At 41.9% G+C, this 19,095-nt stretch overlaps 1 protein-coding gene across 18 annotated transcripts in view; it reads right to left on the reverse strand.

Annotated features, from left to right (window-relative positions):
• The window catches only part of MTERF1 (mitochondrial transcription termination factor 1), a 571,641-nt gene that overhangs the window by 135,026 nt on the left and 417,520 nt on the right, over positions 1–19,095 (reverse strand). For 17 of the 18 annotated variants that reach the window (XR_008617408.1, XR_003679875.2, XR_003679883.2 and 14 more), the window contains one exon: positions 15,848–15,942. The exons of the other annotated variant lie outside the window; for it this stretch is intronic. The gene's annotated coding sequence lies outside the window, so the exon portion shown is untranslated. The remainder of the gene's footprint in view (positions 1–15,847; positions 15,943–19,095) is intronic. 18 annotated transcript variants of the gene reach the window in all.

Raw genomic sequence — 19,095 nt, forward strand, 5'->3', positions numbered from 1 at the left:
TCCTATTTTCTCTGTCTATTGTGTTTTGCACCAGAGACTTGCTTCTGTATGTCCAAATACTGAATAGTTTTTCATAATATTTAGGTCTCACAAGAGAAAGCAGAGCACTAGACCCCTTGAGGCTAAGACACAGCATAAAAGCAGGACAGGAGGGAAGCATGATGCATGTGCAATAGCCCAGGCTTAGATAAAATAAGACAGTTCTGGGATCTCCCCTGCCTCCTCCACTGCTTCTCAAATGTATGACCTTGGGCAATCCCTTTGCATGGGCCTGGCACACTGTAAGTTCTCAGCTTTCCTTGAAGAGAAGAGAAGATGGAAAAGTCTAGAACCATCATTTCCAGGGTTTTTTTTTTCCTTTTTAAAAAAAAAAATATTTTATTTATTTTTTTATACAGCAGGTTCTTATTAGTTATCTATTTTATACATACTAGTGTATACATGTCAATCCCAATCTCCCAATTCATCCCACCACCACCACCTCCCCACCCCTGCTTTCCCCCCTTGGTGTCCATATGTTTGTTCTCTACATCTGTGTCTCTATTTCTGCCTTGTGTTTTTTTTTTTTTTTTTTTTTCCTTTTTAAGCATTGGAGCTTTTTCTTCAAACAAAACCTGTATGTCAAGCCCATAAAAATGAAAGTTCTGTAGCAGAGTGGTACAGTGTCCCAGCCATATTTGTTGAGTCTATTTCTGGACCCTATCCTTATCTCCTCAGCAATATCCACTATGCCCTAGAATTTCAGGAAGCACTGTTTGAGAAAAAATTGTTTGCATCATGGATGCAGGAAATCCTATGAAGGTAACCAGACTCCATAGAGTCAGGGCAGTGAAGTATTTACAGCTTTGTTATTTAACGTATAGTCGCAGGACCAGCAGCATCACCTGAATCCAAGGCCCAATCTAGACCTACTGAATTAGAATCTGCATTTGGAGAAGATACTCTGCTGTGTGCACATTAGATTTTGAGAAGCCCTAGTGCAGTGTGAGGAGAGGGGGAGAAAGCACACAATAGAGTCATGACAGATGTAAGGCATTACCAAAAGAATGCAGCTAAATTCTGCCAAAGCTGCATTCCATTAATCCTCTTTAGAAATTTAATAATTTGTGTAATATTATTAGCATTTTTTTCAGATTTCTTCAGGGAGTATGAGTTTATTAAAAGGATAATACATTTTACTTAGCTTTTTTCTCCTTGACCCTTCAGACCATTTTTGGATTTCTAAATTATCTTTTGATTATGCCTACAACCTCCCATGAGGATTAGTGGGTTATAGTTATTTTGTTTAAAAAAACACAAATTTTCCAGCCACAAATAGGAATTTATAATTAGCTGAATCTATAATGTGAGTTGTTAATGGAATATTAGCTATTTGAGTAAAAAGGTACTGCACACAAATATTTAAACAAGACAAAGAATATGCAGGCAAGAATTTCTATTTCTTTTCCACAGTAGTGGCTCTGTGGCTCTCCATCTAGATGCTGGCATTCTTTTTGTAAATGATTGATTTTCCCACGTCTGAATACTGATAAATCTATAACCAGCTCTGATGTTAATATTGTGCCAGGATGAAAAAGAGAATAATAATGACACAGCGGGAGTTACAACACTGAAAGAGAAATTGAGAATTCAGAATACGGAAAGGGGATTTATTATCTATTTCTTTGTGATCTGACCTGGAGTCCAGAAATCATGATGTAATTTCAGTTCATTCCTTCATCTATGAAGTTTGGATTAGTTAGTGATTTTCAAACTATGTTATAGCTATGGAACCCTTTGGGCAAAGGAAATGGTACAGGCAGCCTATATGTGAAAGAAATAAAAAAGGGACAGCTTGGGAGTTGGAGAAACAGGTTTCAAACTCCTGGGCAAGTTGCTCTCTAAAGTATCAGCTAACTCAGAAAATGGGGCAACACAATAAACAGTGCTGGAAAATTAATGGGTTGAAGCCAACATGAATTTACCTAAATAATTTTATATTTATTCTTTTTTAAAAAAATAAATTTATTTATTTATTTATTTATTTTGGCTGTGTCGGGTCTTCGTTGCTGTGCACAGGCTTTCTCTAGTTGTGGCGAGTGCTGCGGTGCACGGGCTTCTCATTGCGGCGGCCCCTCCCGTTGCAGAGCACGGGCTCCAGGCATGCAGGCCTCAATTGTTGCTGCGCGCGGGCTTCAGTAGTTGTGGAGCACAGGCTCAGTTGCTCCGCGGCATGTGAGATCCTCCCGGACCAGGGCTCAAACCCGTGTCCCCTGCATTGGCAGGCGGATTCTCAACCACCACGCCACCAGGGAAGTCCTTATATTTATTCTCGATAAAAATGATTTACAAATTACATTGCTGAGGGGCATCTCTGTTAAAGTAAATGGGTCATGGCATTTACTGGGGTGACATCTAGTATATCAAATCCCATCAGTACTTTCTGAGTAGCACGTTTCCCATTCATTCTCTCATTGCAATTCTCACAGCCACCATCCTAGCTCAGGCAAACATAACTCCTGCCTGGACAATTATGACAGCTTCCCAAAGGGCTTCCCTCCACCTCCAAACCTTTGGAGGGAAAGCCAAGGTTTACACATACCAAACATGCAAGAGATCCTGCAATTTGCTCCTGGCTTTGTTACAAAGCCCTACTGCCAATGGAGAGCAGAGTCCAAAATCCCTCGCTTGGCATGAAGAGTTCTCTATGTGGCTTCTACTGAGCTTTCTATTTCTCATGTGCCCCTTGGTGAGCCCCATAATCTAGTCAACGGGAACTACTCTCTCTTTCTAATTTTGCACGCCACACAGTGCCTCTCTCATTACCCCCTTTGCCTATTATGTCTTATCCATCTTCTTTATATGTCTAAATAATACCCACCTTTTAAAGACTCAGCTCAAGTGCTACCTCCTCCCTGAAGTCCTTCCTGAGTTTCTCTGTCCTTCCCAAAGTCCTTCCTGTCCCTGCTCCCCAAGCTAGTAATCACCCTATTACTTACTATAACTATGGACCCCACTCTGAGCACTTACCCCATTCCAATTTGAGTTATAGCTCTACACATTTAGCTCCTGTTATTTTATTATTGATTTTTCCGTTGTCTCTCCTATTGGCTATTTAGAACATAAGCCATGTCTTGTTTAATTCTAAATCCCCCATGGTGTTTAACACATGCCAGATACATAGCAGATATCTGATGAACAAAATATGGTCTCTCTTCTGTAATATGGTTATTGTCCCCCTGAGAAAATCTGTGTTACAAAAACAATTGTTTCAGTGGGAAAAGGGGTTATGGCCATTAAATTTAAGGCCATAACAAATTATTTTTCCTACATGAATTTTAAGAATAAGACTTTTTAATAGCTCTTCGTGAATCTTGTTTCTGCAAGTGGATATAATATATTGGGTAAACATAACTCATCAAAACAACCTAAATGCTTCTTCCCTTCCCTTTAATCCACCCACTAAGAGTTTCTTGATCTTTATCACCCTTTATCCTGACCTTGTGCTTTTACTTACAAGACAGTTCCCAACTAATCACAGTGAACCAAATCTAGGGAGGGTAATTGAAAGACCAAAATGCAACAGGGAAGTCAGTTCCCTAAATTAATTTTTTTTTTTTGCTTTATACAGGAAAATATGATTTATGCTCCATTGGCCCCTGTAGGAAATGTTGAAAAAGAGACAATATTTATGCCCCACCTCACCTCCTATATTTCCATTGGCATTCTGCCCTCTCTTCCCTTGGGGATTGTTGGGGACCTTCCCTCACTCACCTAATTCCCTCCTCCCCATAGGAGGAAAAGTGATCTGACTGGTTAGAACCCATGTCATAGCGGTGGGCAGAATCTCTCAGCACTGTAGCTCACAGCTCCTTTCTGCTCCCAGGTCCACAGCTGATTGTGTAAGCAGATTTGGAGCCCGCTCCACAGTCTGAGTCAGTCAGTCAAATAAATCCTATGGCCTGCATTCAGGAGAGTATTAGAATGATTCCATGTTGGCCTCAGGTCCAAACTGTGTTCTCTAATATTTAAATATTACCAGCGCCTGCATTTTGAGGAATGTTGGGTGTTTTCTCTGCCACTTGCAAAGTCTATACTCGGTTCTCTTTAGTTTATTATCTTTACACTTATTCCTTGTCAGTCTGAACATAGAAAAGGGGAGGGGTGAGTCCTGGGCTCTCTAGCCTCTGACACAAAAACTCTCCTGAATTCGTAAAATGTTTTATATATTATAAGGCATGTTTACTTCTAGTAGCTCATTTGATTCTCACAGCCCTGACAGATATGTTAAAATCTTCTTAGCCTTGCCCATGATCTTCTCAGTGTCAGAGTTTCCAAGTCCTTTGACACCAGAAAAATATTCTCTCTACTTCATCTTGAAATTGGCCCTTGGCAGTGACTTGAGCAAAATTCCTTCTATTCTGTTTCCTGTGAGTTAGGGCTAGGAATTCTCTTCAGCAACACTCTCAAGCAGAGCCTCCCTCTGAACTGGGGGACAAAGTGCATAAATAGAGGAAGATGCGCATGAAATGAACTTGAGAGGAAATGACAGGAAAAAGGAATGTGACTTATAAGTGGTCAGCTTGGAAATCCAGCAGCTATGGCAGAAATGCTGGAGAAGAAATAGGAATTGGAAGAGCACGTCTTTGTTCCCTTGGTCCTCTGACTTTCAGGCAACCAGGAGAGTCTAGTTGTGAAATCTGTAATACACTATAGTATACTCTGATAGTGAGGGAGAGCTGAGGCACTTAGAGAACTTGGAGACCATTTGATCACACCTACTGATACTGGAAAGCAGTTAAATATCATGAATGACCCTTAATTGAATAAAAACGAAACTATCTCCTATTCCCTTGATCTTTCCCATTCAAGCTAACATGTATGCTGGGGTTACCCAAGACAGTCAGAGATGGACATGCTGCTTGAGCCAGTTTTTCTATTCATTTTCCAAAAGCAAAGAGGCCCCTTCTGAAACTGCTGTTTGGCAACCTGAATTTAAACCTTCACCAATTGGCTGCCACTCCTGTAATCTGTAGACAGGATTCCAAAGTAGAAGCTATCCGTGAGCGTGTATCTTTTAAGGTTGGGCTCTCAAGCTCCGGCACCTGCCTTCCTGGTAGGACCACTTGGCATGTTTGCCCTGGATCTTGCCAGTCTAGCATTTACCTGTATGGTTTTATTGGATTATTTCAGTGTAGATTTGTCATATACACCTTAAAGAAGAAGAAAAGGAAAGGAAAATTCATCGAGCATATATCATTTTTTCAGGCAGGATGCCAGGTGATTTATAAAAGTTATCACATTTATCCTCACCCCTTATAGGAAGCCAAGGCACTAAGTGGCATCTCATATTTATACAATCATCCACCATTTACAATTCATATACATCATCTCAGTTAATCTTCACAGTGGTTCTATTATGAGGAGGGCATGATCCTCATTTTATAAATGGAAAAACCAAGACTCAGAAGGGTTGAACAACATGCCCAGGCTACGAGGAGAGTTTTAAGAGAGCTAACACTTGTACCCAGATCAGTATTCATTCCACCAAGGCCCCAAAGGCCTGACTTCCATGTATGACCTATTCTGAAGGCATGAGAAGAATGTAGGCTTCAGAATTACCTAGGTGTGGGTTCAAATTCTGGTCCTGGAACATCCTAGCTCTGAGTTCTTGGTCAAATCTCCTAACCCCATGGGGTTCCAATTGCTTCATCTAAAATGGGGGAAATAGTATGTATCTCATAAAATTGCTAAACAATTTAAATGAGGTTAACTACACTATGTGCTTGAAGCTTAACAGTTTTTCACAAATGCTCATTTCCTCTTCTACTAATTTTCAAGTAATCAACAATGGAGTGGTAAGTTAGGAAAGTTTAGGATCAGAATCTGGGGGTGTATGGTCAGAAATGTGAGCACTTTTATCAAAAGGAAGAATATCCTTCAAAAGTTGAAAGCCACTGTTCTAGAATTTATTAGTCTAAAAATGTGTGATCCAACATTTTATTGTGTACTTTCTTCATGAAAAGCACCATATTGGGTACTGAAGGGGATAGAAAGACATGGTCCTGCCTTCAGAGAGTGAGGTTTGGTCTGCTGTGAACATCTTTTCTCCCTCCAAGGACCACCATGGAATGAGATGTAGACTCTCAGATTCTAGGTTATTCCCCATGTCCCTAAAGCAGTCCTTCCATTCTTGTGTGGTTTCTTAAGGAGTTTGCCTTAAGGGTTAAACAATAAAGGATATAGTTTAAGGGGTATAAGAAGCCTTTTAAATTTTATACCAATAGCACCCCTGACAATCCATTAGAATATACTTGGAACTAGGTTTGCTGAGTCTCTCTTCACTCTTGTCTTATGGTCTTGGAAGTCAGCCATGCCTAATTGCTCTGACATAGTTTTCTTGTTAGTGGGTCATGAAGCCAATTTAGTAGGTCTTGACCAGCATTTTTAAAATTAAAAAGACTTTACCAGATTAGAAAATATCAAAATGCATTGTACTTATTCTTAGTAAAGTTTAGGTTTTTATTCCCCATGAAACATTAGCCTGTGTAAGATATTTTTTAGCGTGAGTAGCCATCAAAAATGTTTGAAAAACATATTCTTAAAAATCAAGGTCAGGGGCTTCCCTGGTGGCACAGTGGTTGAGAATCTGCCTGCTAATGCAGGGGACACGGGTTCGAGCCCTGGTCTGGGAAGATCCCACATGCCGCAGAGCCACAACTACTGAGCCTGCACGTCTGGAGCCTGTGCTCCGCAACAAGAGAGGCCTCTATAGTGAGAGGCCCGTGCACCGCGATGAAGAGTGGCCCCCGCTTGCCACAACTAGAGAAAGCCCTTGCACAGAAACGAAGACCCAACACAGCCAAAAATAAATAAATAAATTAATTAATTAAATAGGTCCACATAGATGATTCACTGTCATATTAGTGTTGTAGTCTGTTAAAAAAAAAAAACAAACTGATCTTCCATATAACGTTTATTACTTCAAAAAAAATAACAAGGTCTAACATTATAAGTGCCAAGAGTGCTCATGGAATAAGTGGCAAGGATTAGATGTTAAGTCTAGCACTTTAGAGGTTATTTTCTTCTAGGCATTTCCACCAAGATATATGTAACTGCCATTAGATAAACGGCTTTCTCTTCTGTTGTGGCTGCATGAACCATCAGCTAGATTTTCCCTCCATGGTCTATTCATCTCCACAACCACCATCACCACTACCTCTTCCTCCTGTTTTCCATAGGAGAATCTCTGTGGCAGAGCCCCCAGATCTAGTCTCTTACAAGCTGGAGTATTCCTGCTCTTATCTTCTACATCTCCTGAAAATGGGTACATAATCAGTCCACCACCAGAAATCATCCAATCTTACTCATAGTTGCCCAGAAATCCATACAGAGTCCAAAGGACAGGATAGATTTTTGTTGTCATTGTTGTTGTGCTCACCAAGCCATCTTCTGCTGTGTTGTGTCTGTCTTGCATGGCTGCCTGGAAAAACCCTTTCCCTTGGGATTCCCTCCTTCATCCATTTCCCTCCTTCACCCATTTCTCCTTGGGGAGCTCAACTTCATTATGCCACCACCACTCCCTATGTTCAAACCAGCTCGTCCCACTTCAAGTTATCACCACTCAAATAGCAGATTCTTTTCACCTGGATCTTCTGATTCTTCAGAGTGGAGTCCTCTCAAGACTAAAACCTTTTTCTGGCTGATACCACTCATCCTCAAGACATAACTCTATGATTAAATGTGACAACACCAGTGGGAAGGGACAAAGGGGATGACGTGGAAAGAGCATCCCATCCTGACATATTGGTTTTATCTCATTAGACTGAGTCTCTGGTCTCTGCACCACAGGGGTTGTCCACACTGGACAATCTATGAGCTGACATTGAGATTTCAAAGAAACTATGCTCTATCCCACTGAATATGTTTGAATTCAAGGATCCTTAAAATATAGTACACATTAGCCCCTTCCCAATGTCCCAATGCTCTATAGGTGTTCAGAGAAGGAAGTGTTGCTGAGGACTAGAATGATGGTAGAAGACTTTGTGGCATAGATGAGGCTTGAAGTGAACCTGGAAAGATGGGCAGAATTTGGAGACATGAAGCAATGTAAACAGGACTTTGTAGACTAATAGGACCAACAAGCAGAGCAGAAAGAAATCAGGACGCTCTCTATGAGTGAGTGCACCAGGCTGGTGGGATGTAGCATTGGCTTGGAACTCTGTCAGGAGGTAGAATGAAAATATGGTTTAAGACCAGACCCTCGTGGAAATACTTGAATGCCAGGAACGGGGGAAAATAGGCTTTTAAGCAAATGAAAATGGCATTTTAGGGATATTAACATTCCAGTTTATGGAACAGGATTGGTGCAGAGACACCCAGCAGGGGTAGATCACATGAGGTAGATCACTCACTGTAGTGATCCCGGCTTGAGGCAACCAGGGCCCCAACTAGAGTGAAGCAATGAGAACTGAGAGGGAAGCTTTTACATGACAGTGTGCCATTGACTTAGAGCAATCTAATCAGCAACATTTCATTATGCACTTGGTCTTGAACCAGATAATCTGCCCTTCAGATGTATCTTTTCTGAATATGTAAACGCTCTCATTAAGATACAAACCCTATGCCTGCTTTGAAGCTAAGCCAGACCCCACCTAACGCTGGCCTTTACCCCTTTTCTTCTCATTGGTAATCAGCTCACTGAAGCAGATGTTACTTCCTGACTCCGCAGGCGCCAACAGCCTCAGAAAGAAATGGATTATAGAACTGGGGTCTGCACTCAGCATGATCCAAATACGGAAATCAAACTGAGCCTTCTCAGGCTCCATGCTTGGGAAGGAGAGTGAAAAAGGGCTTAACACTGGGTCTCAAAAGACAGGGTGGTTACCAGAGCCATCACGGGGCCATTTATCTGCCTACAGAAGGTCTTGCCAGTAATAACAATTAATGCCAATGGCATCCTTTCAATTTACCTTCATGGATTAATTAAACAAATACTTATTGGCTATGTACCAGGCATTAAACAAGGCTTTGGGGATAAAAAGACACAAAGGGCAGAGTTCTTGCCTTTGATAAAGTTTCCAGCTGAGTAGGAGAGACAAACCTATAAACAAGTAAATAACATTACAATGGCATGTTCTGCTCTCTGCACCAAAAATTGTAAGATCTGATGCTGGAGAGATAGACAGTTGGGATTAAAATCTTCCCACTGCATACTTTTCAGTAATCACTTGGAAGGTCAAGAAGTCACATACAAACACCTTACACGAAACCTTTTATCTGAATAAAAGCAGAAAAGAAAACTAAAATCAACAAGTCCTCAGTAAAACCTGGGAGTTTGCCCCAGAATTATTTTGCCTTTTCCCCTGGGCCTTTATTTAACCCCAGCTGTGGTTATGCTGCCTGACCTTCTTTTATAGAAGCCTTGAACTTCACAATATGAAGGCCCTTCTACTCCCAGTCCCTAGAGTGAGTCAGACTGCTGGTGCTTAGCAGGGGAGAATTCCGGCCAAGAGCATTAGGAAGAGCAGGAATTGGAAGGAAGAGAGCCAAAGCCCTTAGTGAAATCCTTCTGTGGGAGTTGCAGACGTAGAGTCTAGTGGGGTTTTGGTCTAGGAAGTTTAGGAAAAATGAAAAGCTTGTTGGTGAAAATTTAATCTTCTCTGTGAACTGTAATCATTTTTTTACAGACAGAATCCTGTCCCTCGACAGGTATTGCTTCCCAGTGAAAACAAAGAGAAGTCATCTCAGGAAAAGTCAGCCCAGGATCACCAAGTAAAGAACAGATTTTGTTGTTAGTCATTTAATTTATATTTTTCTATAATAAACTGTTGGTCTTTTTTAAAAACTAGAATCATATGATCATGAGTCTTTGCTTTTCTTTTCGTTTTACAGTCTTTTTTTTTTTTAGTTTAAAAGAGGTGGTTTCTAGTGGCAGGGGATATACAAGGTTGAGGTTGGAGAGGGCTGACAAAAAAGATGTTATTAGAAATAAATGCTGTCATTATATTGGTGTTAAGGGTTATTTCAAACTTTAGGAAGAGAAGAAGGTATTGAGAACTCTCTTTTTCAACAGAATTTTTAGATACTGTGTCTCTAAATAGTTTCAGGCTAGTTTCCTCAGAAATTATACTGCCTCCTTTGCCCCACTCAGATCCTTGTTAGGTTTAGCTTAATAATAATGTGAGGGGCCAGAAAAACTTTTAAAGCTGATTTCCTACAGTTTGTAATTCCTTGCCAGGAACTGGAGGACTGATTGGCCATGCCCTCTGCAGTCTCCTGGCTATTTGTGAGAGCAGAAAATGAAACAAGGTACACGTCTACACATACACGCACACACGCACTAACACACACACACAGAGCTCACTGTGAGACAGCACCACAGAAAAATATGTTCACAATAACTCAATTTCACTAAAACTGGAAGTGGTCTTATGGAAGAAGGATAGTAAGTCCCATTAGTAGATCGTTTTCTTGTCCTCAAAGGAAGGTGCCTGCTGATCAACGGCACTTCCCAGAGAGTTAAGTCATAGATCGCATTTGGCTGCGGTGGAGAGAAGACCTGGGTCTTCTATTGGTCAAGGACGAGCTAGAGTCTGTCCGTGGAGGCTGGAAATGTTGAGGTGAAAACATGGGCCTTTTGTGTTCTTTGCTTTTCAAGTGAATGTTAAAAAATTCGACAGCTGTGTTTTACTCCACTGGAGTCTCTCAAACACCCACTCATCCCCAAAATCACTTAGAGGGGTGCACAGCAAAGTAATTAGTGAATTATTCATTCAGCTGTGTAGCCAGGTGCCAGAGGCGACCTGCTGCAGATTTCAGGTGATTACTTACATTGAGTAAGGCAAAATTACACAGTTCTTCTTGCTGATTTATAAATTTTTCTCTTGTTAATCAAAAGAGCCTAGAAAATCGTATGAATCACAAAGGTACTGGAAAACATCAGTACAACACATGTTGAGCCAAAGTTGCCAATGTCTAAGTTATTCTCTGGTAATTATGTTTCCACGTAGTTTAACATTTTAAAGCATAAGTTACCGGCCTTCGAGCAAGTCTAACCTGGCTCTGCCTGTGAGAAAGAGACATTCTCTTTATTCAAATTAAACACAAAGGGCATAATTTCCCATCCTGTTAGGAGGAGAACGGACTTTCAACATTCCTCAGAGTTCTATACAAGGCAACTAAAGAAAAGGTCAGTCATTCACTCAGAAAATATTTTTTGAGCACCTACATTTCAGGCATTACTAGTTGCTGGTGAAACAAACACAGCCTTTTCCCTCGTAGACCTTACACTCTAGACTACTACATATCTAGGATGCTCACACAGTAGGAGGACTAGATTCAAATTATGCACAAGGGATTGCAACGAAATGAAGTGTGCACTAAAAAGGTGACCAAGGAAGTAAGGGGTCTGGGAATTAAGTGATATAAAGAGCAGTTGAAAGAAATTGGAGAGTTCAGGAACGGTGCAGGTATTATTTTCTGCGGCTCTAGAGGGCATACCCTAATCAAGAGGTGGTGGACTTCAGTTCAATACTGAAAGGGTATAATGTTTAGAAGCACCTCAGAACAGAATGAGCTGCTTTGGAAGGCGGCAGAAGCCCTACCCCGATGTACTGAAGTAGCCACCAACTTAGCCACTGCTCAGTGGTCTGTGGAGGCAATTTTTGTGACAGGCAGAGGTTTGCCCAGATGCTTTCTAATGAGGCTTCCACTTGTGAGTTTCTACATTCCATAAACCTGATGACCAGTGACCACAGAAGCTACCCGCTTCGTTTAGCAATTCATTCTTCAGCCTGCATATACTAAGTCCAGTGAAGCAGAGAACTGGGAGAAACTTTCTCTCCCTTTGTTCCAGGTGGAATAACACAATATAGCAATAGAAACTGCTCCTTTCTCTTACCACAGACTCATCCTTAAAGTTCATCTCTCTAAAGAGATGCTCACTGACCAATGGTTCTATGGAAAGGGGCTTCAACATCAGGTAGTAATTTGTTCAAAGATAGATAGTTCACTGATGGCAGAGCCGACAATAAGTGCCACTGTTTTGAGTTCAGTTCATTTTCTATGATGTGCAGATCATAAACGGTGAATTTTGAACCATGTTCTGAAGAGCAAGAATGTTTCACTGGGCTGGTCACACGCTGAGCCTAGGATATGGAGTCATTCAGTCCAGCTCCTCCGGTATTTATTTAATTCTATAACGTGCCGCCAGCTCCAGTCTTCTAAGCTGCCCAGCTATAAGATTCAGACCAGAAAAACCCTAAACTTCTTTCACTACATTTGCAATTCTCCTTCTTTTCCCATTCTTCCAACTCAAATTTGGAGTTTCCATGACTATTTATATAATCAGACACTTTGTTTCAGAAACAGGGCAACTAATGGCTTTATGAGGAAATGCCCTGTAAATGTTCAAAAGCTCAAAACAATTTTCAAATCTCTACTTTCCTTTTTGAAAAATGTAAAGAACAATTAAAGAGATTTTAGGAGGAGAATCTGGCATACAACACCCTCAACCAAGTTCCAGGGCATTTTCTTTGGAGGATGTGATTACAGCTGTTCAAACTTAAAGTTATTTACATTGAACAAAAACCTTGATTTTAAAGAGTCATATGACCATATATAAACTGGAACATGGCAAAGAATCAAAACTTGGCATTTTTAGTGGACATATATTGCCCATTGGCTATGGCTCCTGAAGGGTGCTTTTCAGGGCCCTGGGGTGGTGGGAAATGATAAATGAAAACTAAAGAATAAGAATTTTGCCTAGTGAGTCATACTGGGTTGCAGCTGAATTAGAAAACAGCAGGTAGTCATCAGAAAGGTTTATATGAAATCTAATGAATCAGAAAGAGAAAGCAAGTGGAAAGAGTTTCTTTTCATACAGGGCCAGATTCTCATCTGATGTAAGTTTTGGAGAATTAGCCAACATATGGAAATTATCCCCATGTTGTCATATGGGACAGCAGTATGAGGAATCGTTAAAGGAATGGGAATATTTAGCTTTGTGAAGAGAAGATCTGGGTGGCACAGATAGCTCTTTTCAAATATTTAGAAGGTCAGCATGTAGAGAAGGGAGTACTGTGTGTTGCTCCCAAGGGCAACACATTGGAGACTTTGGAGAGATGCGGTGTGTTTTACTATTCCCTTGTCTCCTACTAGGGCAAACAGAGCATGGCTACTTCCTCACAGCAAAATAGGCTCGTGTGAGGGGACAGAAAGATGTTTCTGGAGCCATCCCCTAAGAACTGGGATGGGAACTAATGGAGACTGACCCAGACACAGGACTGACAGCAAAGTTTCCACCTACCAGGCATAGCTTGACTCTAAATATCAATATCCATATGCAGTTCAGGCAAACAGGCAGCAAGGAGAAATGGGAAGTACCTGGACTTTGGAGTCAGGAGAGTCTAGGTTGAAACCCTGGCTATGCCATTTATTGTCTGTGTAACCCTGGGAGATTTGCTTGGCCTCTCTGAGTTGCAGTTTCCTGGTCTGTAAGCAGGGATGATGTCACCTGTGCTAATGGACAGCTGTTATGTCCACTCAGAATTCGCTCTCCCTGCTCTAGGAAAATCACCTTGATTTCCACCAAGTCAAGTAGAGTCCTCGTGTCAATCATGGTGGCCTGCCTATCCCTGGACAATCAAACTTTGCCTCCCTGGAATTTTAAACCTGAGTGGGGTGACCCAAGGATGGAATATGGTTGGAGTTGATTCCTTCTGAAAAATGACATCATGAAGGGACTGTCCATCAGTTCCTGATGCCAGAATTTCCTGAGCTACCAGGCTGCTGTCCTTCTTGAGGCCTGGTTTTTCAGCTTCTTCAATTTTATGAGCTACCCCATGTTCTGCCAATAGATCATGTTTTTGCATAAGTTAGCTGAATCAGTGTCTGTAGTTTGCCAAAACAAAGAACCATATCTGTACACCTACCTCAAAAAGATTGCTGGGAAGATTAAATGAGAAAACATACATAAAGCCTCTGACACTGTTGTAGTGTCTGGTACATAACAGGTTTCAATAAACGGTAGCTGTTGTAACTATCAGGTACTATGAGCCCAAGATGAGTAAAGAACAGTTCCAATAGACGGGAAAAGCCACATTCTGAAGTTAAGGTAGGCACACACAATCAAGGCTATCTGTTCTTAAATATCTGGCCCCAGCTACTGTCTGTGTAAATAAGAACTTGTTAACCACTGAAGTTGGCTTGGCCTTGAGATTTGGTGGGACTCCCTGACTCTGGAAGTGATGAGGCTTAGACTGAAAGGCCCCAGTCAGAGGGCCATAGGAAAGTTCCCACTATGGGAGGAAGGCTGGACTTGAGGGTCTCCAAGGTCTCCCCCAACTCTATGCACTTCCACGCAATTGATGCTCCAACTGCTGGAGGTTTGCAGGCAGGATCTGGAGGCTCAGGGCCTCCTGGTAGCCAGGAAATACTGTCCAGTCCCGACATTACTTGACCCTGTGCCATGTGACACTGTTAATCCTAGCTTTCCTGTGCCATCCCTCCTTCCTGATTTTCCCTCTACCTCTCTGGCAGTGCCTTTGCATATGCTATTCCCTCGGCCCTTAATGTCCCTCTTTACTTCCAGCATCAGGCTGACTCCTACTCATCTTTGAGTTTCAGTTTCAGGATCAGGTCTCCTCAAAGCCTTCCATTCCCACCCTCATCACCCCAGCCCTTCGGCCCTCCTCCCCTCCCCGGGGTGCCTCAGCGCCCTCTGTTCCAGCAGTCGGCACACTGGATTTTCAGAGCTGATTCTTCATCCCATCTCGCCTGTGAGAACAAAGCAGAGCCCAGACCTTGTTCATTCTGTAGCCCCAGTGCCCAGCACAATGCCTGGTGAAGCGGGGAGGGAAGGAAATGTACCAAAGGCAAAAGACCTTATACTACACTTTTGAGTTTTATTTGTTGTGCTAATGTTGGAGGTCATTTGTTGGCATCTGTTCTTATAGCTGAAGACCCAGTTTGTGCAAATGTGCCCAAATGGGGCAGGTAGGAAACTTTTTAACTACTCACCACTTACCTGGCTTTGCTGCCAGGGAACACAGCCAGGCCCAGAGAGTGATCCAGCCTGAGAGGCCAATGAGAAGACACTGGGGGAATCAGGTTGACTGAATGTTACGGGCTAGCACTTTCATTTCCTGCTCTAGGTAGCTCCAGCCCTGGATAATTCTGAACATGTTTCTCCCAGAATCAAAGATTACAGGACAGTTCATGTAAGGTACACTTGAATATGTCCAGTTTAGCTTTACACAAACCATCCTAAATCAAAACGTTTACCACCTGAACCCAAAGTGAACAGAATATACTACCTTATTTCTCCTTCATTAGTCAAGGAATGGAGTCGGTGATGTGTTAGGTGCTTTAATCTCCCTAGGCCATAATTCTATGACTAACTTTAAAACAAAATGAGAAACAAAACTCCCACTAGCCTGGCTTTATTCAGTCCTGGTGTGTTTCCTCTGGCTGTCTTTAAGAGCATCTCCAGTGACAAAGAACATGATGGTCCCTCATCATGAGGGGCACCATACCCGGGAACACTGTAATTATTCTAACTAGTTAGATTAAACTTAGGTCTTACATTAGCGGAAAACATGGTTCTCCTTATACTTTGAACAATGAGCTCCTAGAGTAGGGGCTGTGGTATAATAAGAAGCTGGGCTATGACTGTTGTTATCCTCAGTCATCACGCCAAGCCTCGCTCTTGCTCAGGCCTCAGAGAGGGTGCAAGCACTGGCCTGCCTCCCAGGGCACATGCGGTTGGAGGGAAGGAGGGTGGGCATATGCGCTGAGTGTCCGCCCTCAGCAGAAGGACTGGGCATGGGTTCCTCGGGTGCAAAGGCAAGAAGGTGTGAATGCTCACATTTCTTCCACAAACAGGCCTGCTTGGGTTCCAGAAGTCAGAGGGCTTCATCTCTGTCCCAAAAGGCATGACACGGGCAGCAGCCAAGCAGCTCTCTGTTGGAAGGAAGCAAGACTGTTCAGCGAGGAGGAGAAAAGACTTGAGGATGGCTTCTGAGATGGAGGAAACCCGTGAGAGTCATTTTCAAGAGCGATCCAGCTTATTCTCCAAGGTCATGGGAGGCAGAACTCCAGGGTGGACTTGTGTCCACGCAACATGGTAGAGTCCTTTCTGTCAGAGCTGTTTAAAGAAGGAGAGAGCTGCCTGTCTCTGGAAGGCTTCAACCAGAGGCTGGCAGCCCACCTCATGGAGAAGTTGCGGAGGGATTTTGGAAATCCAGTGAGTGACTGGGCGAGAAGACCATGGAGATTCCTTTCTTCCTCAAAAATCTAAGAAAACACAACTTAAAAGAATCTGAGAGCATGTTGGAGAGGAAAAAGAATTGGTTCTCTTTTTCTTAAAATGGGTTTTGCGGGGTCTTCATGAATGTGCTAGGGATGATCATTAACCAAAGAAAACCCCCTAAACAAAAACCATACACATTGCCAGAGTAAGCTGGCAGGAGTCTGGAGATACCATCCCAGAATCGCAGAACAGTTGACACACGCTGGACAGCATGTAGAACTATTTTCTTTAATCATTCTGAATTGCCTGCTATACACAGAGCACAGGTGTAGGTATTGGGAGAGTTACAGGATGTTTATGGCCCAAGGAAAGTACAATATACTTGGAGAAAGACATTTTTACTAACCAAAAACTCAAGATCAACACTGAGAAAATTTTGAAAATATTCAAATATGAAAGAAGAGAGAGCAATTGAGGGGAATCCAGCTATAACTTAGAAGGTTGACATTCCTCAGATCTATGCCACACCCGTGTATAAAGTGTTCCATGGGGGTGGACCTATAATGTGACCACCCGCATCTCCTTCTCATCATCCCTTGACCCTGTCAGGGTGGGAGGTGGGGTGGAAGAAAGAGGCACTCTGCTCTCAGTGGAGGCTTTTCCTTTCACTCAACATATTTTAGTTGATGAAAGCAGCTCATGCAAACCCTCAGTTTCCCTTCCCTGATCTTTTTTTCTTTTTCTTTTTCGTTTTTTTTTTTTTTTGGCCATGCCATGTGGCTTGTGGGATCTTAGTTCCCCGACCAGGTATTGAACCTGGGCCCTGGACAGTGAAAGCACTGAGTCCTAAACACTGGACTGCCAAGGAATTCCCTCTTTTTCTTCTTCTTAGTACTGTTGTGCTTTATGATACTTTGCCTTCACTTCCCCCACAGACTGGCACAGAGTACAATCATGAGACAGGCAGGGAAGGTGGACAAGGGGAGATAGAAGAAGAGGAAACATTTTCTGCCTCCCCTCTTTAGGCTGTACTACTAATTCTTACTGTCCAGGTGATGTGAAGCCTCACAATGCCATGCGAAGCCAGAGAAGTGCCCACATGATGCTAGCATCCCAAGCTACCTCCAGGCCCAATGGGCTTCTGCTTGATTGTGTTAAATACACAAGTGCACAGGCACATACACACGCACATTTTGCATTCAGGTTTAAGAGAAAGAATGACTACATTCTCATTTGAACCAAATACCAGAAGACATATTTCTGACTTGAAAATTACTTATTAATTTTGTAGACTTTTACTTTAGAAAAATACCAAGCCTATAGGGCTTATATGCCAGAGAAGGGCATGAGAAGGAAGGAAGCTTTAAGACAGGAGGAACTCTTGACAAACAATTTCAATGAAGCTTTGTATTTTCAAAGCAGTTTTAAATCATGAAGTAGCCCACCCAGCTATCTAGAGAAAGTAGGTCAGCACAATATTTTCACAGGTGAGGAAACTGAGATACAGTGTTTGGTGGTTCACCCAACATGTACAACTCGGGTAGGAACACAAACTTCTGGATTTCCATCCGGACACACTTAAGTAGGCTGCCTTCTTCCCAGAAAGAAAATACAGGCAGTTAGCAGCTTTTATTTTATATTTTAATATGCTAACTAGGCTAAAACACGGTTGCTGTAGACCAAGAAGTCTTCAGGTGAAACAACACCAAAGGGTAGATTTCGAAGTTTGTGAATATTTCCCAACCTAGTCAACAGTTCAAATGCTCTGTTCTGGGCATAATGTGGCCAAAGCAGCTGCTAGAGAATCAGGAGGCCTGGATTCTAGGAGTAAGCAGCATGGCTTTGCAAGAGTCATTTAAAATCTCCGAGCCTTGCTTTTTCATCCTCAAAATGAAGACACTATTTTTGAAAGTTTTCCATTTGAAAAATGCAGAAAGACATAAAATAGTTAAATCGCTCATAATTTAACTGTGCTTTCTGAGGTAGATACAAACAGGAGTGGGAGTGTTCCTTCTCTACCCCTCTAATACCATCCCAGAACTTGAAGCATATTTTTCTAAGCTCATACCAATACATAATATATATTTACTTAAATATACGTAAAGGTCACACTTTATAATTTTTAATAAAAAATGGAATCATGCTCTACATGTTGTTCTATAAATTTTTCCTTTACTCAACAATATGGCATCATTCCACTTCATACAAATCCTGTTATTTTTTAAATTTTTTAATTTATTTATTTTTTTACACAGCAGGTCCTTGTTAGTCATCAATTTTATACACATCAGTATATACATGTCAATCCCAATCTCGCAATTCGTCACACTCCCACCCACAGCCCCCGCTGCCTTCCCCCTTTGGTGTCCATACATTTGTTCTTTACATCTGTGTCTCAGTTTCTGCCCTGCAAACCGGTTCATCTGTATCATTTTTCTAGGTTCCACATATATGCGTTAATATATGATATTTGTTTTTCTCTTTCTGACTTACCTCACTCTGTATGACAGTCTCTAGATCCATCCACGTCTCTACAAATGACCCAATTTCGTTCCTTTTTATGGCTGAGTAATATTTCATTGTATATATGTACCACATCTTCTTTATCCATTCATCTATCGATGGGCATTTAGGATGCTTCCATGACCTGGCTATTGTAAATTGTGCTGCAATGAACGTTGGGGTGTATGTGTCTTTTTGAATTATGGTTTTCTCTGGGTATATGCCCAGTAGTGGGATTGCTGGATCATATGGTAATTCTATTTTTAGTTTTTTAAGGAATTCCCAGCACCACTTATAGAAGAGACTGGCTTCTCTCCATTGTATATCCTTGCCTCCTTTGTGATAGATTAGTTGACCATAGG

Source organism: Physeter macrocephalus, chromosome 5 (assembly GCF_002837175.3).
Source record: "Physeter macrocephalus isolate SW-GA chromosome 5, ASM283717v5, whole genome shotgun sequence".
Classification (NCBI taxonomy): domain Eukaryota; kingdom Metazoa; phylum Chordata; class Mammalia; order Artiodactyla; family Physeteridae; genus Physeter; species Physeter macrocephalus.